This window comes from Nipponia nippon, unplaced genomic scaffold, assembly GCF_047370975.1.
Source record: "Nipponia nippon isolate SJK-2023a ecotype South Korea unplaced genomic scaffold, ASM4737097v1 scaffold_1, whole genome shotgun sequence".
Taxonomy (NCBI): domain Eukaryota; kingdom Metazoa; phylum Chordata; class Aves; order Pelecaniformes; family Threskiornithidae; genus Nipponia; species Nipponia nippon.
In genome coordinates this window covers 78,798,507-78,819,337 of record NW_028262290.1, presented here as the reverse complement: position 1 = coordinate 78,819,337, position 20,831 = coordinate 78,798,507, and the positions used below count along the sequence as shown (strand labels likewise).

Here is a 20,831-nt window from a genome sequence, read left to right as displayed (position 1 = left end):
CCTTCACTTTAGAATTAGTTCCTATCTTGTGGTCCAAGTTGCTGTGTCTTTTGGGGGCATGAATACATAGCCTATTTCTGTGAAAAGTCAAGAATGTTGGCAGGCATGGAGGCTTTGGGCTGCAGTGGGATGAATGTTATTTTTTTCTCTTTTTTTTCCTTGAGATAATTCAAGTTTTTTTCCACTTGTTGACTGAGTCCTATTATTAACACTCTCCTTTTGGTAGTAGAAGGAATTGATTATTAGAATAAAAAAGATAGTGTTAGATATGTAGCTCCTATGTATTTCTTCGTTTACTCACTCTTGTCTTTTAAATTAGAATCACTGTCCACAGCTGCCAAGCCCAATTGAAATCTGACATTTTTATGCAAATTATTTAATTGACAGTTTTGGCGTGCTACAACTACTTTTAAAATTTTAGCCTTTAAAGTCTTTGTAAACATATGGCTGATGAAAGAACCAACAGTGAACAGCCTTATTTTGTTTATATAGCACCATCAGTGCACACACCAACCCCCACCCCCCCCAGAAGCTCTCAGTTTCTGCTCTGAATTGAGAACGTCCATTAGAGACAAGAGGTACTTCAAGTCACGTGGACATTACGGTCTGTCTCCTCTTGGTATCTTCTGGTAGCATTTAAAGCATGATGGTGAACTTACAAGGTTAACATTGGTTTCAATTTCCTTCCTCTAACCTGGTCTCTTTGATGAACCCCCAAGTCTCATTACGTAGTCAAACAAAACTTAGTAATCTAAGTGGAGCTGGGGCTAACTGCAAAAAAAAAAAGTGGCTTTTGCTCTTTGGTAGCATGTCTGGACATCCCTCCTCCTGCTACATGTTTCGCAATGAGGCTTATTTTATGAAAGTTTAGGTTTCGAAAATCAAATTCTGGCTTCTTGGAGCTGACTCAGGCTAGGTGTTCCCTTCTTCAGCAAACTCTCTTACATGTTTTCATGTGTCCAGCCAAATAATTAACACACAATATTCTTAATAGAGCAGTTTTTATTAAGTAAAATACAAAGAAAACCAATAAAAACCATTTTGAATACAATACTGATTTAAATAATTTCAATAATTAAACTGTTTCAGGCTATGGAAAGCAATAAGAGGGATACAAATTTAATAATTGAACTTATACCAAACACCTGACATTATCAGAATGCTAAGGGCAATAAGTGAAACACTCAAATGTTAGGTAGTACTAGAATTAGGATCACCAAGGGCATATTAATTCCATCTTCCTGTAATGCTACTGCTTCCTACTTTTGCTCATCAGGGAACATCATCTTCCTTACACCCTGAACTGACAAAGTCACAATGCAGGCTGATTTATGCATATTTGAATGGAAAAAAAAAACAACTTATATTAGAAAATAGCCGTACACTTTTAAATGGACTGCCTGCAATAAACAGATGCACTATACTTTGCCAGCAAAGTTCACAGCTGTTTGGGAAATGGTGGGACGGACGCCTTTGGTTTGAGCATCGCCTTGGGACAGAGCAGTGCAGGAAGGCTAAAGGTATGCCTGCAGAGAGTTCAGCTCGACACAGATTTTGCACAGATTTTTGGTGCTACTTATAGGTAACTTTTGAAAAACATTAAAAAAACGACACTTGTGTACCACATGGGAGGGGTTTGGGGCAGTGATCAGATACAAACAGGGGTATTGACAACAGCATGATGCGAGATCAATATCCGCTGTCCCCAATTCACAGCCCACAGCATCTGATCTTGTAAATGACACTTGGTAGGGGAATCTCCCTCATGTATGTTTAACACTGACATGCTTGACCTTGAACGGAGACAGGCAGGACAGGCTAAATTCACAAGTGCCAACCGAGATGAACTTTCAAGTCTAGGATGCCCTAGGTACCTCCTTACACTCCTGTTGCTCTAGTCTGACATGAGTTAGAGTAGTGATGGGACAGAAGACCAGACTGTGAAGGGGGTGCTTTAGTATCCAAGTAAAATCAGCAAAGTAAAGGAATTTAGAAGGTGTGTGTGAGGGGGTTTGTTTTGGTTTTAGTCTCTCAGTGATAAACACTCAGTAGTTTTAATTTATTTTCTCTTTTGTCTTTGTCTAATGCTACTTCTATAGCCACTTTCAAGTTGTTAGGCATTTTGGGTTTTACCAATTCCAGACTAAAAGGACTGGCTGTAAATAACACCACCTAGTTTTTTCCTAACAGGCAACTGAACACAGTGTAGGAGCAACTGAGGGAAATATCACTTGAATTGGACTTGTAACTTTTATTGCTGCTACTAAATGATCTGATCTGATAGGGAATGTATGGCTGGAAAAATGAATCTATTATAATATGCCATGCATCTTGTTAAGCTCCTGACTGTCTTACTTCCTACGTAAACCCCCTTGACAAGTACTTCTAGCTTATTGTGTTCACTGCGAGTCTTAGAGAGTGGAGGGGCAGAGGGTGAGTGAGATCTTGGTCACACAAACATGCTGTCTGAGTTTAAATAAAGGGGTAAATGAATTCTCATTAAAGACAGTCAGTGAGACTCTTTATAGGAAAACCCTTTTCTGATTAGTCTTTTTTTGTTCATTTCACTTTAATTTGCATGCTTTTTTTAGTGGATTTGAGATATGCTCAAAGCAAAAATGTTCACACAGGAATTTGCTCTAATTTAGCTAAATCACTTTTAAAAAGTGACTTAGGGGCTGGCTTACTTGGAGAATTTACTGTGAAATTCTTGTGTGTGGACAACTCCACCGTCACTTCCCATGCTGCACGCCTCGCTGCCTGGCACTCGCTGCCTGCTCAGTGCGCTTTCACGGGGTAAATGTGATTTAGGGCTCCTCATGCTAGATCGGTGTCACAGAAATGTTGTCCAAGTATGAAGGCTACACAGCTGGTTAAGATTTCTTCTAAAAATTGTGATGGTCTAATTCTGTGAAGGCAGGAGTTACGCCAAGTATCGTCTCTACCCACATGGCCCCAAACAGGCCAGCACAAAAGCCTGAAGTCCAGATAAGCTCTATATCCTGACCATTTGGCAGTGATAAGATCATGTATATGTACTCTTTATCCAAATCCCACTTGTACTGCTGGGTGATGTAGTAACACAGGAATCCAATATTAATGAGTATGGACCTGCAGACAGAGAGAAGCAACTAATGGATTGCTAATTCATCCCCTGGCTTACTTCAAGGACGTGTCTTGGGGCTAACAACCAAAAAATTAAAACTTAAATTCATCTATAGAAGAAAGTTGTGTAAGGCAGCAGAATGTATTAGCATCTAAAGTAGAGGAAAATACATGCAAATATTTTTATTATGTATTAATTTAAAAATCCCTGAATCTAGATTCAAATGTAATAGGTCTTATGTCTTAGGTTTGTAACTTTTCATAATTTCAGTCCAAATTCTCACCTATTTTAAGAGATCAGAGTTATTAATATTTCCTATTACTGCTACTCCTCAAACTTTTCCACTGGATTTCTCCAAGGCATTCTTTGTTCTCACTTCTACCTTCCTCTTCATTTTGAAAGTACCAGTTCTGCGAAGTGGCTGAAAGACAGAAAAACACACACATAAAAATTGTTTGACTGCAGGTATTCATTGTAAAATATTCCTTTTTTTCCTGGAGGAGATATGAAGGTGAATCAGGAAATGGATGGCTTTTTCAGATCACACGAATCAGTACCCCAGAATTCATCATTTTCACCAAATATCTGACTACTTTTAGAGACCTGAAGTTAGACAGCCCTTATTTAAGGCTCATATAGCAACTTCTTTAACTGCCTTATCTGTCAGAGACTTTAATGAAAAGAAAGAGGCAACTACTAAAAATCAGCCTGCACATTTATAAATGCAAGTGCACATTTATTTATATTATATAGCTGTGTCGAAAATATCACCTTAAGCATTCATAAAATTAAAGCATTTTGTTTATAAAGAGCCTAAATCATTACAAATACCATGAGAAATACTACTTTATTCTCTCTCTTGATCACAAATAGTAAATATAAACTCATCAGATGAGCGTCTAGCTCTCAAAAGCCAAGTAATTTAGAATCTCATCTCACTGTTCCTAATTCATAGGTATTACAGGTACTAGTCAGTGTAACCTTTAAATACAGCACATAACGCAAGACAATAATTTGACAGAAAACAGAAGAGAGTTTGTAACTCTGGCATTTATTTCCCTGTGATTTAAAGCACGTATTGCAACGGTGTCTTTTGCTAAGACAATTAAAATTTTGCTCAGTCTGAACTTGTCTTGTGTCTGCTACAGGGGTACATGCTACTGGGCTACAGCCTGGCATGTATGTCCTGCTTTTTCGCAGTATACTTCCCTACTGGAACCACCTGGGGGTGACATTCAAATATGGCAGACTCAGGATGATCCAGCCTTGGAAGATGACTTTGCTCAATGCAGGCGGGAATGCTGAGGACTCACACAATTCAAATACAGCGGACCAAATACTTTCCTGAATCTCAGTGGGAAAGAAGGAAGAAACAGCCATGTAGACCTGATGAATAGGTCTCTCAGCAAGGTCACATAAGCAAGGTGGATTCAAGATACCAGACTGCACAAACTCTCTGTTCTTTAGCATTGGTTCAGGAAAGGGAGCTTGTTGACATGCACCATGCCCCTGGCTGGTCTGCTCTGGGAAGCTGCTGGTCACCAGGAGGGTTTCTCCTGAGTAATAGATGATGTGGTTGGAAAAACAAAAGCAGGCAATTAACTGTGAGATTTCAAAGTTTTTCTCTGCACGTTTCTCATGAATTAAACAAATATAACTAATGTTTTCAATAGAGTGAAAAAACCAAAACGCAGTGAAAATAAAGCCTTTGAACTCTGTCATTGTGAAGCAAGCAAGGCCTTTTCCCTACGATGGAAGAATAGCTCAAGGCTCAGTTTTACTGAAGCTAACTCCTCCCTCTTTTTTTTTTTTCTTTTTTCTTTCTTTTTCCTTTTAACCTAACTTAAACTTTGGGCTTAGAGTATCTGACTTTGTTTTTCTAAATGATGAAAGACAGACATACTCTGCAAGGTGCTTTTGATGGGTAATGTGAAGACAGGCCTTCCCTTACACCACGGCTTTCCCACCTAAACAGATGGAAATCCACCCCCTTCCCTGCTTTCTAACATTCCTTATATCCTGCCACCACAGGGAGGAGCTGAAATCTGGCTTCCCACCAAACTGGCCAAAAGCCTGAAGGTGCTGTGCAGCCTTTCCTCTTCCAACTGCAGGACCTTACCGCTCTCACATGCTGCCATCCCTTAACATGCTAGGCTCCATTTTGTTGCAAGGAGGGATCAAGACTTAGTAACAGTGAGAAATATAACGACAGGAAAATACAGGGCAGAGGAGGAGGTGATCCATACTGGAAGGCAGGCTGGATGGAATTGGGACTTGATCCTCTCAGGGTTTTCTCTTCCTTCCTTAAATCAGGTAGCAGAGCTTCTCCTGCTTCTTTCTCCCCTACCCTCAGCATAATACTTCTAGACTATGTTAGGATATCCTTATTTATTTTGGTTATAGTAACACAGAGAGACTTAGCCTGGGATCGAGACACCACTGTGCGAGGTACCTGTACAGACCCAAAAAACTCTCAGCCACTACTTGCAAGAGTACGTCTGGGGATTGCTTTGCCTAAAATGGCTCATCTCACTCAACTTACCTGATTTAACTCTGCACTTAGACATAGCACAGAGTAACATGTAACATTAAATAATGTTACATTTTGTAGCTTTATTTCAAACATGGTTAATCTCACAGCCAGTTTCATACATCTTTGCCCGTAAGCTTCTCAAAATAAAAGAAAATGAAATAGAATTAATCACGGAGATCACTACTGTTCTTCCATGAGATTGGTAGCTAGCTATAAAGCACGTGACTTAAAACCTTTGGGGATGACATAGAGAAAGTATGATCCCAGTGGAATTTTTCTTAGGACGTAATGTACATCATTAATCCAGTATCATATCATACCAAATGTTGCGGTTGGTTGGTTTGTTTGTTTGTTTGTTTTACATCTATGTCCATTTTTTCATAGCCAAACCGCAGAGGAATTGTTAGGGGCTAAAATGTACGTCATTTCGGGTGCTAAAATTTTGATGGTTTTTTACTGGTAGTTGTTTTCGCGTACACAGTCTTACATAGATAAAGTGTGGATGTTTGGCGTTTCTTTTCCCCATCAGTTGGAAAGACAAGTACATCTCCTCTTTAAAAAGAAGTTTAATGTTACTGTAATAGGTGGAGATACATATAAAGCATGGGACTTGCTGATGTGAACAGATACGTCTTAAAAACACGCCAAACAGGTTAACGGAGTATATATGTGAATCGTCCTTTATCTGCAGTTACTTTGATGGCGATTTTTAGGCGTAAAGTGGATTCTTTTGTTTTCTATACAAGTATTTTCTGGAGCTGAGGAAATTTCACAGGGAAGTGATCCTACATAAATATACATTACATTGGTGTCTTACAAAACTGTATTGCTATAAATCAGGAAACGTCCTTAACTGTCAGGGTTACATGACTGTAATGGAAAAAAAGTTCGGTCTTTAGTATTTGCTTTTGTGTTGTTTGGTTTTTTTTTTTTTTTTTAATACCAAGAAGCAATCAGAAATAACGTTCCAAATTCCAGAGCTTCATTTCTAATGATAATTTCAAACTTTCATTAACTTTTCTCCTCGAACAAGTTTCTTTTATAACGCAGCCAAAGTAACATTCTCCCTTGAGCTGGCTGTGTCAGGCAATTTGAATTTGCAACATTTTGGCTTGCAGATAAATTTTGATCCTAGTTGTTTTAATTAAGTATAGTTTTATAGGATTACTCTAGCACGGATCAATTCCATGGTTTTGTTTGTTTTAATAAACTCCCAGTGCTTTTAGTCTTCTAAATGGAGGTCTTGCTGCAAACAACACAAGTCAGTTTCTGCTGCGGTTTGTAGTAGAAACGTGCAAATGCGGCCATAAAAGAAAAAAAAAAAAAAAAACCAAAACCAACTACTTTGATGGAATTCATTAAAATACATGTAGGAACAAAACCAGCCTCCTGGTTTAATACAAACGGGTGGGCTAAACACAAAGGCGTGCGTGGAAAGCCCCGCGAGCGCGGGACGCAAAGGCACGTACCTGGGGAAGATGCTTGCGCGCCTCGGCCGCCGGCCCGGCAGTGCCACGTCTCACCGCCCCGCTCCCGCCGCCGGACCTTTATAGGGCACTCTCCCGGGGCCTAAAAATAAACTTTCGGGGCTGACACGTCGACCCGTGCCGTAGAGGGAAGGGAGGGGGCGGAGAGGGACTCGCCGCGGGCTTTTACGTGGTCGCAAAAATGTCAGCGCCGCGCTCCCCCGCCCGCCCCGAGCCGCGCCGCGCCGCGCCGGGGCCGGCCGCCCACCCCCGCAGCGGGACGGGGCCGCCGGTGAGCGGCTCCCGCTGCCTGCGCGGTTCCGCGCCGGCCCCCGGAGGCCCGGCGGGGCCGGGACGCCGGGCTTGGGCTGGCCGGCTCCCGGCGGGTGGGGGGCTGGCGTGTGCGGGGCAGCCGGCGGCGGGAGCGGGGAGCCGGCGGCCCGCAGCCTCGGCACCGGCGGGCGCTGCCGGGGCGCTCCCGTGCCCCCCCCGTGCCCCCCCGGGCCCCCCCCCGTGCCCCCCCGCCCCGGGGCAGCCGCGGCAGCCGCTAGCGCCCGGCTCTCCCTCGCCTCCTTTACCTGCTGCGCCCCGGCTTCGGCGGCGCCTCCCCCGGCCCCGCAGCCCCGCTGGGCGGGGAGACGCGGAGCCCCAGACACCGGCCGGGAGCGCCGCGCCCTCCCATCCCGCGGGAGCCCCTGCGGACCCCGGCACCCGCGGAGCGACCCCTCGCCCGCCGCCTCTCCCTCCCTCCCTCCCTTCCTCCCTCCGGCTGCTGCTGCTGCAGCTCGCCGAGATTTGTTGTGCTTAGTTGTGCTGGCGCTGGGGCGGCCCTGCTCAGATCTGATCGCGAGGAGAAGCCTCGGGTCATGCTTTTTGGGCTGCGGTAAGTGAGGAAAAAAAGCAAAACCAAAAAAATAAATCAAAACCCAGACCCAAGCCCCAAGCACAGATATCTCAACCAGTTGCAACTTCTCGGCTGGCCCAGGGGGGGAGCGCGGGGGAGGGCAGGGAGTAATGCGAGATCACCCCCGCCCGGGGCAGCGCCGGCGGCGGGCTGTGCGGCGACCCGCGCATCGCCGGGGACGGGCGGCCGCCGCAGCCGCCCCGGCTGCCGCTGCTCCGCCTCCGCGGCGGGGCGCTGGGTCTGGCGGGCGGGCGCGGGGGGCGGCGGGCGAGGCGGGCGGCTGCTGCGCCGCAAACTTGGTGGGAGCGAGCGGAGCGGAGCGGAGCGCGGGCGGCTCGGCGGGGCTGCGTGGGGCGAGGCTGCGGCCATGTCGGCCTGAGGCGGCAGCGCCGCGCCGGGGAGCGGGGCACCATCATCGGCGGGGCATCGGCGCGGCGGCGGCCGCCCGCGCCCCGCAGCCCTCCGGCGCCTGCAGGTAACCCCCGTCCCGGCCCCTCTCCCCCCGCGCGGTGCTGGGGCTGGGGGCGGCGGGGCTTCGGGAGGGCCGCGGGGATGGGGCGGCCGCGGCCGCCTCTCCCTCCCCGGGGCCGCCCTCGGGTGGGCTCCGCGGGGCTGCGCCCGTGGCCCCGCCGGGCGCCCCGGGGGGGGGGGGGCGAGGAGGCCGGCCGGGGCCTCGGCCGCCGCAGCGGCAGGGTGCCGGCAGGGGGAGCTGGGAGCGAGCGGAGCGGCGCTGCCGGCGGGGACCGGTGGCGGGGAGGGCTGCCGGCGGTCGGAGCCCGTCTCGGGCATTGCCCGGCCCCACCCCCGAAAGTCCACCGAGCCTCTCCAAACGGGCGGTCGTTGTCCCCGAAGACGGTGCCGTTTGCTCGGGAAAAGAGAAAACCAGCCGTGCGGGCCGCCGTACCGCCAACGGGGCTGAAACCCGGACTGTTCCCCCCGGCGCTGCCGCCCTCGGGGTGGCGCCGGCGGGGGAATCGCTCGCCCAGGAGCCTGAGGTGCGTGGCGGCGGCTGAGCCCTGGCTGCGGGAGGGCAGCCGGTGGCTCCGAAACGCTTCGGAGGGGTTTTGTCACACTTCGGCGAGTGAAGTTTGCTCTGCCTCTTCTTCTGGTGAGAGCAGAAGAGAAGCGGCGTGAAGGGCACCGGCAGTTGCCTGAGGAACGCGGGGTTTTCAGGGGGATGCGCTTGCCGCGCCATCTGAAGTCCCAACGTACGTTTGTAGTCGCTGTTATTTAACTGGACGGGCTTCGGTCTGTGGTGTAGCCGTATTTTGGCATTTTCGGAATTGTGGAGTTTGAGTTGCCGTTCCGCGACGACGCAGAAGGAAACACCTCGGTCTGTTGTATTAAACCATCTTTCTGCGAGGATTGCTTACCAGATAAACCATAGCTATTAGGGGTTTGCTGTATCGTTCCAGATGCTAAGTGTGCGCGGTAGATTGAGACGACGATCATCTGCCCGGGATTATTGCTGGGGGGCGGCAGGGGTGCGGGGAGCTGTCAGTGGGTCCCTTCCTTCAGCAGAGCGGACTGTTGGCAGGAGAGGTCTGTGCATCCACATGCACACGCACCCTTGCAAAGGCGGTTAGAATACGCAAGATTGCAGCTAAGAAAAACAGCCTAAGACTAAAAACTGTTGTTAAAGTTATAGTAACAGCGTGCTCCGGCAGCCCTACGGCAGTGCATTTGAAGACCCTATTTTCTGAAAGCTGACTAGCCTCTCTAGTTTGAGTTTTTGTGTGAAAGGCTGGTATGATGCTAGCCCAGCTAGAGCGCTGTAAAAATAGGATTTTTCATAATGGAAATTGCACTCAAATCTTAGTTCTAGCAGGTTCAGTGTCTTCTGGTTGTTACGTGAGTAAGACTGTGACTCGGTTTAGCAAAATTTGACTTACTAAGAACTGTTGAACCTGGTGATATCATATATATAATGCATACTCAATCAAAAGCGTATTGCTGCCTTGAAAGGCTGAGGTATGGCCCTAGGTACTTTGCTTAGTCTAGTGAAAGATTTTGGTAGAGTTCTCTATTTTCTGCTGTGTTCCCACCTTCCTCTCCAGCAGGTACTGATAATCTAACTTTATTACATTTACTAATGGATTCATCTCATTTTCTCATTTTAATGCTGAACAGCTGTGAGGAGTCCTGCTGAGAGCTAAGATTTTGCTCTGGAGGGTGGCAGTTTACTGTTCTGTTCGAGAGGTTGTTTTGAACTAAGTGGTGTAAACACTTGCTTTTAAGTTGTACTGCGTATTCCTTAGGATGTTGTAACAGTTTTGTTTTGGTTGAGAAAGCTGGAGGCATTAGTATCTGTAGTGTCTCATTTCTTTTAATCTTTAACCAGTGCTGTTTTCTTGAAATACTTACAGGTAGTAGGAGTGCTCCTGCACTTTGTAATGATCCGTAAACTTTGGTTTGTTGTACTAATTTCCTGTTGGGCAGAGATGCAAAGGGTGGTGACTATGTATTGCTGCTGTTTTCAGAAGAAAGTTGTGTGGTGTTTTTTTTCCTTCCCCCCCCCAGCCCCCCCCCCCCCCCCCCTTAGGGAAACCTTCCCCTACTTAGGGAAACCACGTGGATTCTGACTTGTGTTGATGGAGTCTTATACAAATACAATGTGTTCTTATACAAATACAGGATTTTCACTGAAGGGAGTTCATTGCTTTCCAGTGAGTAAACTGTACATGACAAGCCATAAACTGCAGAAATACAACATAAGCCTCCTGCGAACTTCTGTTTCTGTATTAGAGGTAGTGTGAAGGAATTCAGCCAAGGGAGCAGCTGAGCTCCTGGGATGAGCAGGAGCAGGCCCTTTTCTGCGCTCTGGTCTGCAAGGGCTGCATCACTCCGAGTGCTGGCTGTGAGTTATTTCTATGCTGTAGAACATGTAAGTGGATAGTTGATAGTACTATCAGTTGGTAGTACTATCAGTTGATAGTGGGTGTGTACTACCAGTACTATCGGTTGATACTGGGGGGGAGGGTGTGTGTAATCTGATACTGTGTTATTTAACATAAGGCAGTATCTAGTAATTAGTTGATATGTTGTGATGACTGACTTCTGAATAGCAATGATATATGATTTAGCTCTAGATTTAACATCTGGTTTATAAAATTTTGATATGATCTTGATGTTTGGTAATGTATGTTCTAAAGTTACTACAGCTCCTGAGATGAATTGGTATTGCTGCTGCTGCTGCCGCCGTAATTTTAGGAAGCAGTGCCGAGGAACTTCTCGTTTTCTGTAGCATCATTTTTTGGAGATGTTTGATGGGATTTCTTGTCAGTCCTGGGTTGTCCAGATTATTGTTAATCAGTCTGTTTCTCTTCATCATCATCCTTTTGTCCTTTTTGGCGTGCATATACGTTCCTGTTTGGAAACAGTTTTAAGTTACAGACTGTACATTTGCTCTTGCCTAATGTGTTTCATAAAGATGTAACTGACTCAAAAGAATGAGGTGGGTTTTTTTGTTGTTGTTGTTGTTTTTTGTCAAACGCTATAAACGCTTTTCAAACTGTCCTTTTGAGAGATGTCTGTCAACTGTTGGCGGTAGGCTAGTTTTGATTTCCAGGCTGCAGCGTTGCAGCCGTGAGCTGTGAAAGACAGGTGGCAGTCTGCTCTCTGCAATTCCCACCGAAACCCGGGGCACGGCACAGCTCCAACGGCGCGGTTCAGGCACAGTTTGCTGTTAAATCTGTTGTTGTTAAAACAGCAAACTGTTTCCAAAAAAGGTTGGGGCTTTTATTTTAGTTTGCTTCGGAAACGCGTCTGATTATTTATATGCGAAATTTGCCAGGTTGCATCTAAGTATAGCACATTTGCTTAACATTTGTCAGGGAGGTAATGTAAACCAAGTTAATGACCCCAAAACGGCAGCCTAATTAATGTCTTGTTCTTGATTTTTTTGCTAGAATGTATATTCCAAAATATAAAGCATGTAAATCTTTTGTCATTTAGTGGATTTGTTCATGCATCTAATTTGTTTCTGCCCTGAGGTAATTTGACGCAATCCAGTTGTCTGCTGTATAAATCAACTCTTTATCTCCATACTCGTTATTTTTGTATAAATATATCTATAAAATAAATCTCTATTTGGGGACCTTTTGGGAAGAAATCGGTACTTGTGTCCCAGTGTATATTAGAAAGTCGGGCAACTTCACAAAGGAGCTGATGTTTGTCAGTGATAGCAGCAGAAAGCTGGGATTGATATGAAGTCTGCAGGTGAAATTCTTGACTTTAACTCAACTGTTAAAACTTATCTTTTCAAATGTTATCTTTTCTTTTCAAACGGTTTGAATGATTTGTTTTAGAAGTAGTTTAAATGCTCTGTAATATGTCAGCTGCGCTATCATTTTCAAACTTATCTCTAATTAGCTTGGCCGTGTTATGAAATTTCTCGTGTGATAGCAAGATAATGTAGATTTTCATTCCTTTCCCAAGTTTTAAAATCAGGATATAACCCTGGGCTCCAGTATACCTTAGAATTGTTGGATCTTCATTTCTGAACGAACTGGTCAACCTTTTCATGGCTACCAAGCCCAGTAATGAAAACTACTGTTTCACTTGCAGAATGTTGATTGAGTAGCTCTGAATCTTTGGCATATAATTTGCTGATTTTTTGACTCCTCACTAGATGAACAGCAACATGCAACCACTTAGCAGTATTTATTTGGTTTAGGAGAAGCTTACAGAAATTCTAACTTTCAGCATGCTGAAACGCAGCCTGTTGCTGTCCTCTCTCGCTGTAATACTGGGATGCTTTTTTAGGCTTTACTAAATACATGTGATGAATGAATTAGAGCATGTGATGGCTGCAGGATTGGTTTATAATGTGAATTGGATGGCTTGAGGAGATGGGCCATACTGCAAATTGTGAGATTTTGCCACCTTCTTTTCCCTACCCCTTCTCTCAATTTCAAAATTGAGCTGCTTTCTCTGCTGCTGCCTTCCTTCTCTGAATTGCTAGTCTAAGTGGAAACCCAGGACGCTATTGAAATGTGCTTTCTGGTTAGACTTAGGTTTAACTGAGAATCAAGAACGCTTAATGTAAAGTTAACTGTAAGGCCTCTGTAGCTAGAGAGGGAGTATTTTAATAATTTTGGGCCCTGTTCTTCTGACTCACAGTAAGATTGTTGCTGTATCACTAATTTCTATTGCTGGTTAACTCTACAAAGGTATGCGAATGAATATTTGTGTTGTTGGTTTAAAAACATTGTTCTGCACTGTATTTTCTCCAGCATAAAGTAACTTCAGAAATTCTTGCTGCCTTTTTGTGTGTGTGTGTGTGTGTGTGTGTGTGTGTGTTTTATCATAATCTGGATCATTTCAGTGGCCTGGTTTCAATGGAAGCCGGCTAACATCTGCATGGGCAAAACCCCCCAGTTATGAAACGTACCCTAGGAGCACTGCTGAAATGGCTTTGGTATGGGAGAAGACGTATAGGATAAAGCCCTTTCTGTCGACCTTGTCTGATAGAAGTGAAATTGCTGAGTACTTGAGGAAAACTCCTGGCCTTGCCAGTTACAGGACGATAGGTCATTTGTATTGCCTTGTGTGTCTCAAAGTCTGGCAAAGTTTTAGGATTTCTTTACTAAGTCAGAGTCAAAGTTGGAGGCTGTGGAAAGGGATCGTCCACAGTCGTTGGGCTGGTATGTTGCTTAATCTGAGTTCAGTTGTTGATGGCATCTTCTGTTATGTCTTGTTTGCTTTCTTATTCTGAACTTGCAGTAGGGTTATATGGTTGTTTTATTAGATTTTATCATCAAAAACTGTGTGCGTGTATCCTAATTTTTATCTAGCTTCTATTGCTTCAGTGCATGCTTTTCCTTGCTACTTTTTAAACCTAAGCAATGGTATCGAAATACTTAGTAAGAATGTCTAGGAGAGAGTAAGTGCGCAAAATTGCTCCTAGCGTCTAACGTTATATTACCCAGTACTGCAACGTGGGACTCATAGTTTAGCCAGTAGATGGGATTTCGGCTTTGGAAGGGAATAGAGAGAACTATTTCCTGATAGTGCTTTTCAAGGCATATCAGCCTGGGGTAGGCCAAGAGTCTAATGACAAACAACCAACCAGAAAACCACCTTAATTCCTGTCCTCTAATAAAAGCTTCTCTTTGTGACCTGAAAACCACTGTATGCTGTGTTCCCTGAAGGCAGGCAGATAGAGGTGGAGGATGCTGTGCCAGTTAGTGAGTGTTGTTGTAGTTTGTTGTCCTCCGTGGCAATTTTGGGTCCTTATGTCAGTCAGTTGTCTGCTGGGTCTTTTTAGTTGTGCCAATGTAACTCTTCATGTGGAGCCATACTGTAAACAGTATTAGAGAATTGATTCTCTTAAAAGCACTTTTTGTCTTTGAAGTACCCGTGGCCACTGATCCCAGTAAGGCCCCACGGCCACTCGTCACTCAGCATTACTGCAGGTGTGCAATGAGTATTATCAGGTAAAGAAGGAGGGGAGAGGAGGATTGTGTGTGCAGATAAAAATTCTGATCAGTCCCTCAAATAACAATGAAATTTAGGACTGGCAGAAGAGCTTTGGTCGATTTTACCTCAGTGGTTTAAAGCGTGTTCGTACAGCTTTTTGTTCTGTTAGTTTTATAAGAGGCAACAGGCTCTCTTGTGGAGGTTGCAAATGGACTGAGGCACAGACGTATGCCCGTCTTCACCAGCAATCTAAACTCATCTGCTGAGGACTGAGGTACCTGAGAGGCAACGTCTCATTGCATTGCCCTTGAGCGTGTCAGGAAGTGGGGAAATTCAGGGTAATAACCTGTTAAAAACTGGAGCTTAGTCTTCCAGAGCTTGTCTGTCAGACCTTACTCTATTGAAAAATGATAATGGGTTCTGATGTATGCTGTTGGAATTGATAGTATAAACTGACATAACTGTTCTACATTGATTTGCCAAAAGCATGAATTCATGCGTACAGATCTAGAGATGTGCAACAGATGAAGAAGTTGGTGTTTGTGGGAGAAAATCTTCTCTTGATGAACATGGGTATGAGTCCTAAAATGCTGTTACCCTGGGCCCTGGAGACTTGTACAAGTGATGTAATTCTGTCATAGAACTTGGTCAGAGTCAGAATTGTCCAAGAGAATTGCAAGATTTCCTGATTTATCTTCTAGTGCTTTCCTGAGTTCATAGTGGTAGACTCCTTACCTGAAGCATTAGATAAATCTTTAATATTGAAGACAAACCAGTGCAGCTTGGGCATCATCCTTTAACTGCTGGTGACCAAAAAAAAAAGTGTAACTGGCAACAACGGCAAAAAGAGAGGTCCGGGCTCTACATCTGAATCACTGTTCTTTTTGCTGTTGTTGTCTGTTTTTTTGAATTAAATGAACGGTCTGGGTGGAGGGACTTGTTTTCTTCCTTCAGTATCCTTCCTATAAGTAGAGTTTGCAACTAGCTTTTACTAGAAAATTCCATTTTTGCTCACTTATCTATAACTGGCGGGGAAAACTGTTTTGCAAATTTATTTAATCTGAAGGCCAACAAGATCAGTATCAGGGTTTGAAGCAAAATAGTCTTGAACTAGAGGTAAACAGTTAATCCTGATATGTACCTTGAGTCTTTATATTTGTTTCTCAAACCCGTAATCATAAAATGCTCTTAAAATAATTTGAGCAAATGTGTTATTTTCCTTTGAGTACCCATATGAATGCATTGCCTGCAGTGGGCTATCTGCCTCTTGGGAAAACACACATTAGTCTTTTTATAGGATGCCTGTTGACAAAGGTTGTCCTTCAACTTCAGTTGTAGAGACGCTGTGTTGTAATTGTTTTTTTTTTTTCCAGAAGGCTAAAAAAGAACTAGTTCGTTGCAGAGGCATATCACTAATATTTTAGTAAGAGGAAATATAAGAATTGCATAACTGCAAATATAGGGAGCTCCATTTGTTTGCGAGGAACAATTCATGCGCTTAACTTACCTTTTTGATCTACTAGGAATTGTTTGTAGAAATCAGCCGTGGTTCATAATTGTGTGTATTTGTTAATTTTGTAGATTTAGCATTCCCCATAAAAAAGTCCTTTTTTCCTGCTACTCTCATCAGCCTTGACCTTTTTTTAAGCCCCAAATTGCTGACAATGCCAACACTGAAAATTTTGAAAATGGCATTTGAAATGAGCAGAGCAGTTAACACCACACTTGTTCCCAGCTCTCTGCACATGCTGGCACCTTCAAAGATTTATCCGTAGCCATAGGTCAGGTCTAGAGAACTCAATTACAGATGAAATCTGAGGATCTAGAGACTTCTGTTTTTAACCAGCAGATTTGGTTCACTAATTGCCAAGCCAGGTGCTTGTCTCCCCTTGCCACTTCTGCATTGTGGGAAGTGTTGTTTTGTGGCACGTTTGAGTCCCTTGTTTCCTTCTTGCATCTTTGGTGACTAAAACTTTCTAAGCCTTATAAAAAATTATGCATAAGTGTTGAATGTTCTTGCTTCCACATAAAATGTTACTTGCCACAAATCAGTCTTCGTATGAAGAACAGTGTTTCTGTTAATGTCTATAGATGATAACTGGGATGATGGATTTTAGGAAAAACTGTCTGCCTGTTCCTGAATATCATTCATGCTGTCCTTTAGGTACTTCTAATAACACCCTGTGTCCCAAAACATTAAGAAAAGGGAAAAAAAACACCCCTTTGACTTCATGATAGCATCTGGGTTGACTTCCATCATTGTATAACTAGTCCTGCAGGCATTAAGCTTATGTGAACTGGAGTGCTTATGGGAGCCTTACTTTTGTGACTGAGTCATAAAGATTTGAGTTAACAAGACTTAGTATTATATTGTTCAGGTTTATGTGTCATACTGTGACTGAAAAGAGTTTGGAATTGCTCCTGTAGGCAGCTAACCAGGGAGGAAGTGATGAGCAGACCTAACTGATAATCTCTTCAGCCTTAGCAATGGCAGCTGATAGTATCTAAAAAAAAAACTATTAGTATCTTCTTCTGAAATGTTGTTTCATTTAGCTTCTTTTTGCAGCAGAGTTCCCAAGATATTCTCACCATTTTAACAGCATTTAGGCTGGTAACTGTACTTCTTATCCATTGGTCCTGGGAGCTCATCCCCAGGGAAAGCTGATATATCAATTTTCCGTTATCAGTTTTTCTGGTGGTAGGCCTGGCTATTCAAAAATGAATGGAAATATAGCATCCTTGCCCCAAGGCGTCTACAGACGGAATCTCCTTTCACACAGAGAAGTCCATTCTTGTTTGTCTGGTATGATCGCTCCTAGTGCACTCCACTGTAGGTCAGCATGTGAAGTGAAGGATGAGAATCACTCTGTGCAGAACCATCAAAACAGTGAGATTTCTGGTGTCTTATGCAGTGTGGCATGAAGCAAGCTGGAGACACTAGCTAACTGCCTTCCTCTAGTGTTTCTGTTGACTAGAAGCTGCCCGTATCCCGCAGGTGATGTGTTCGGTTTGCTCAAGGTTCTGAAACATCAAAGAAAGATCACATGTAATGCGTCTGTATAGTAAAACTAGAGTGTTGATAGATACTTTAGTAATGTGTGACAAATGTCTTAGAATTAGATGTAGGCTATGATAGGCAAAACTCATTTGAGCAATAACTTCTGTGTAGGAATTGTTGGGTGCGGCTCAGTGACCAAAATTATTCCAGTTAGATGAGTGGATCATAGTAATGCTCCCTCTTGGCAGTGAAACCTATGTATAATTTAAAAGGTTTATATTAATTATAAAAATGTATTTGTGACACTTGTAATTTCTTAAAGAACTGTTTGCAAATAGCATTTATAAATATTTTGTGGTTTACTGTATGCATGGTCAAAATTAACCTTACCTTCCAGTTCCTATATATATATACATCTAGGGGTGCACGCATGGGTGTGCGTATGCTTTTTTTTTGTTTCCGTACATACACACACACGTGCACTCACACACACATTTTTACACTCTATTCCAGTTTGTCAAACAGTGGTACTGGCTAGATCATGTGCTCCCTTTGTTTGTTTACTCAAAATGCTGCTGTAGCATCCCAGACAAACATAATAGTGGAAGGACAGAGAGGCCTTTCTGCTGGGAAGACCTTAGCAGCTTCATTCCAGTGGTTAATGCACAAGACCATGCCAAAAGACAAAGTGAATTGAAATAGAGATCAGGACACTATTTTGATAGTTGATAGTTTTATTTTGAGCTATGAAGAGCTCATCTCTTTGAAGAGCAAATAAATGTTGTCATCAAATATCGATTATGTCTAATATCTAAAATTCATAAACTTAACTTTCTTCTGGCAAGCTGGACTTCAGGGAAGAATGGAGCAACCTTTGCTTGCGAGTGAAAAAAATGAATAAAAGAAATGTAATTTAAATTAATCTTTCACGATGGCTATAGTGGGATCTTTCAAAGGCAGAGGTCATGATGTGATTTGACTGGATTCAGAAGATACAATTGAATCAGTAGAATTTAGGTAAATTATGAAGTTACGTTAATTTAGATGGACCAGAAACACGCACAAGCTCATCGGACTACAGTGATGAGAATGTACACAGAAGTTTGAGGTTTTAATATATTTTTCTTTTCTGAAAGCTTATGAACACTTTGTAAGTGTAAGTGTTTCGCCATAGTATGCCTCTGATTTGGTGGTATATATTGCCCTGCACTCTTGCTGCAGGCTATGATTAAGTCCTTGCATTGTGTAAGATTTAAGTACAGTTGTTATGTTTTAATTTCTAAATCCTTCAAGTTATTTCCCCTTCTGTTCCCTCAAACTGCAGCTGTAGTTCCAAAAGTGGGATCAATAGGTCCTAATATGTTATTTGAGATAACGTACAGTAGTATCTTGCTTTTGTAGGGTTCTCAATTAAAGGTTAGGTTGCTTAACACTAATGAAGGGGGGTGGAACATTGAGGGTTGACATTAGCACTGCTTCATGGTCCAAACAAATTTGGAAATAAATGTTCTACAGGGTTTGTTATCTACCTTTTAGTATAGCAATGCTAATAAAATGAGCTCTTATGCTCTGTTGATTTTCTTTTTGCTCTGTGTACATTTTAAGGCAAAACAATCAGAATATCCCTTGCTTTATTGTTTAGGAATTTGACTTAATTCTGCTAGATTTTCATGTGCAGGACAATGCCTAAGGTGGGACAGGTGCAGGTCCTGCATTCTGCTAATAGGTTATACATGTGTAAATGTATTAATGAAGAAATGATTCTCTAGATATTCAAGTGATGCTTTTGTGCATATAAATAAAAAGGTGCGAATGGCAGTGCTGGTGTAGTTTGCTGATCCCTCTCTGACTAATCCATTAAGGATGAGAGCCTGTTGTGAATTTTGTATCTAGGTGGAATTACTCTTTTCTGCTTTTACTCTCTAGTAAGTCAGCCAAGATGGTGTCTCAGCAGGTAAAATTGTTTCTGTGAGCAAGCCATGTGCAAACTTAGCCTTCAGTTAGCCATCGGAAGGCGTGCCGAGTGTCGTGCTACCTCTATCACATCTAAGACACGCAGGTCACCTTTCCTGCATTCCCGTAGCCCAGGCTGAGTGTATTGCAGTTACTGGACTCTGGGCAAGCAGGGGTGCTTGGGCTGGCAGGAGCCTGCTGGCACCCATGCGGCTGTCTGGTTTTTTTCCTGCTGCTTTGTGTCCTGAAGCTCAGAGAAGGGGAGCTGCTGTTGAGTGAGTGGTTTTATTTTTTTTTTCTTTAATGCCTCATTGAAGCAGTAAAGATAATGAGGTAGGTAGCGGGCAAGAGGGGAGAAACCACTGGTATAAATAAGAGGTGGGAGAGGATGTTTTGGGTGAGCGGGAATGGAAAGGTTCAGAGGAAACCAGAGCCCATGTGTCATAGAACAATGTGTTGGGAGCTTGTAGACTGGATATGGGCAATTGCAAAATTGTGAAAACCTTTATTCCTTCTCTCTGCCACTACACACCTGGCACCCCACTGGGGCTCACAGCGTTACCCTCTGTGGCTTGCCGTGGCTGTTCACAGGATCTGACTCCTTTTGGACTAGATCAAGAAACAAGGTTCCAGCTAACCGTATCCACTGCTGCTGCGATACTTTTCTGAAGTATTTAGAGGTGTACAATTAGCTAATAAAATGCTTAACATAGAGTTTCTCACACACAAACCTGCATGAAACTTGATGGCTGTGTTAATGTAAATAATTGTCAGGCAGAAGGAGTTGCTATATAGTATGAATTACAGAAACTGAATCTCACGTTGGAAAACTGGGTCAGGATAATTGGAGTAGTGTCACCAGCTCTGAGGGTGGACACTGTTTTCATTTGCGTGTTGAAGGTTTGTGGATCTACAGGGCACTCTGCTCTCCAGGTACGAACTTTCCATGTAGTTTGTTCATTATTTGCTTTGTGTTTCTTCTGTGAATTATGATGTGCTTCGCCGTAGAACTCTACTATGGATGATATGATACCATGGACATGTTACGGAGATAAACAAGTTAATTTTTCAAACTTATAAAGTGCACACTGAGTACGTGCTTTAATTTATGGGATGGCTTTGCTTATCTCTTTTGCATTGCAGAAGTAAGTGTGAAATGGCAACAACCTTGTTTTAACCCTTGGAGAGAGATCTTTGGTTCAGGGTGGTTCCTTGATAACCCAGAGCCAGGCTCTTTAGTCTCCACCTTTTATTCTGTTTGTTTGTGTTTGTTGTTTTTTTTTTTAAAGGGGGAAAAAAAAAAGCAGTGTTTTTTACTGAAGCAATCAAAAAGCCAGTTGTCTCACTTGTCTGAGAACTTAAGATCAGCAGAAGACCTATGAAGCGTTACAGTTCAGTTTGGTGTGGGAGCACAGTTCAAGTAGGTTGGAATAGCACGGTGGATTTCTGCC

The 20,831-nt window shown here is 43.5% G+C and overlaps 1 protein-coding gene, 1 long non-coding RNA gene and 1 other non-coding gene across 8 annotated transcripts in view; 1 reads left to right on the top strand and 2 right to left on the bottom strand.

The window, feature by feature from the left end:
* Positions 1-1,183: 1,183 nt before the first annotated feature.
* Positions 1,184-7,225, bottom strand: LOC148057431 (uncharacterized). The gene is made up of 3 exons (XR_015699749.1): positions 7,109-7,225; positions 3,390-3,527; positions 1,184-3,111 (listed from the first exon to the last, which is right to left on the bottom strand). It is a non-coding gene; the product is annotated as an uncharacterized LOC148057431 (long non-coding RNA).
* Positions 3,617-3,685, bottom strand: LOC148057432 (small nucleolar RNA SNORD123). The gene has a single exon (XR_015700168.1). It is a non-coding gene; the product is annotated as a small nucleolar RNA SNORD123 (small nucleolar RNA).
* A 1,141-nt stretch (positions 7,226-8,366) lies between the features above and the next one.
* SEMA5A (semaphorin 5A) overlaps positions 8,367-20,831 on the top strand; it is a 354,504-nt gene continuing 342,039 nt past the window's right edge. For 2 of the 6 annotated variants that reach the window (XM_087760512.1, XM_087760495.1), the window contains exon 1: positions 8,447-8,484. The gene's annotated coding sequence lies outside the window, so the exon portion shown is untranslated. Of the gene's footprint in view, positions 8,485-8,748; positions 9,218-20,831 lie in introns of those variants that run through there. The other 4 variants (XM_087760490.1, XM_087760533.1, XM_087760523.1 and 1 more) reach the window with 3 other exon arrangements.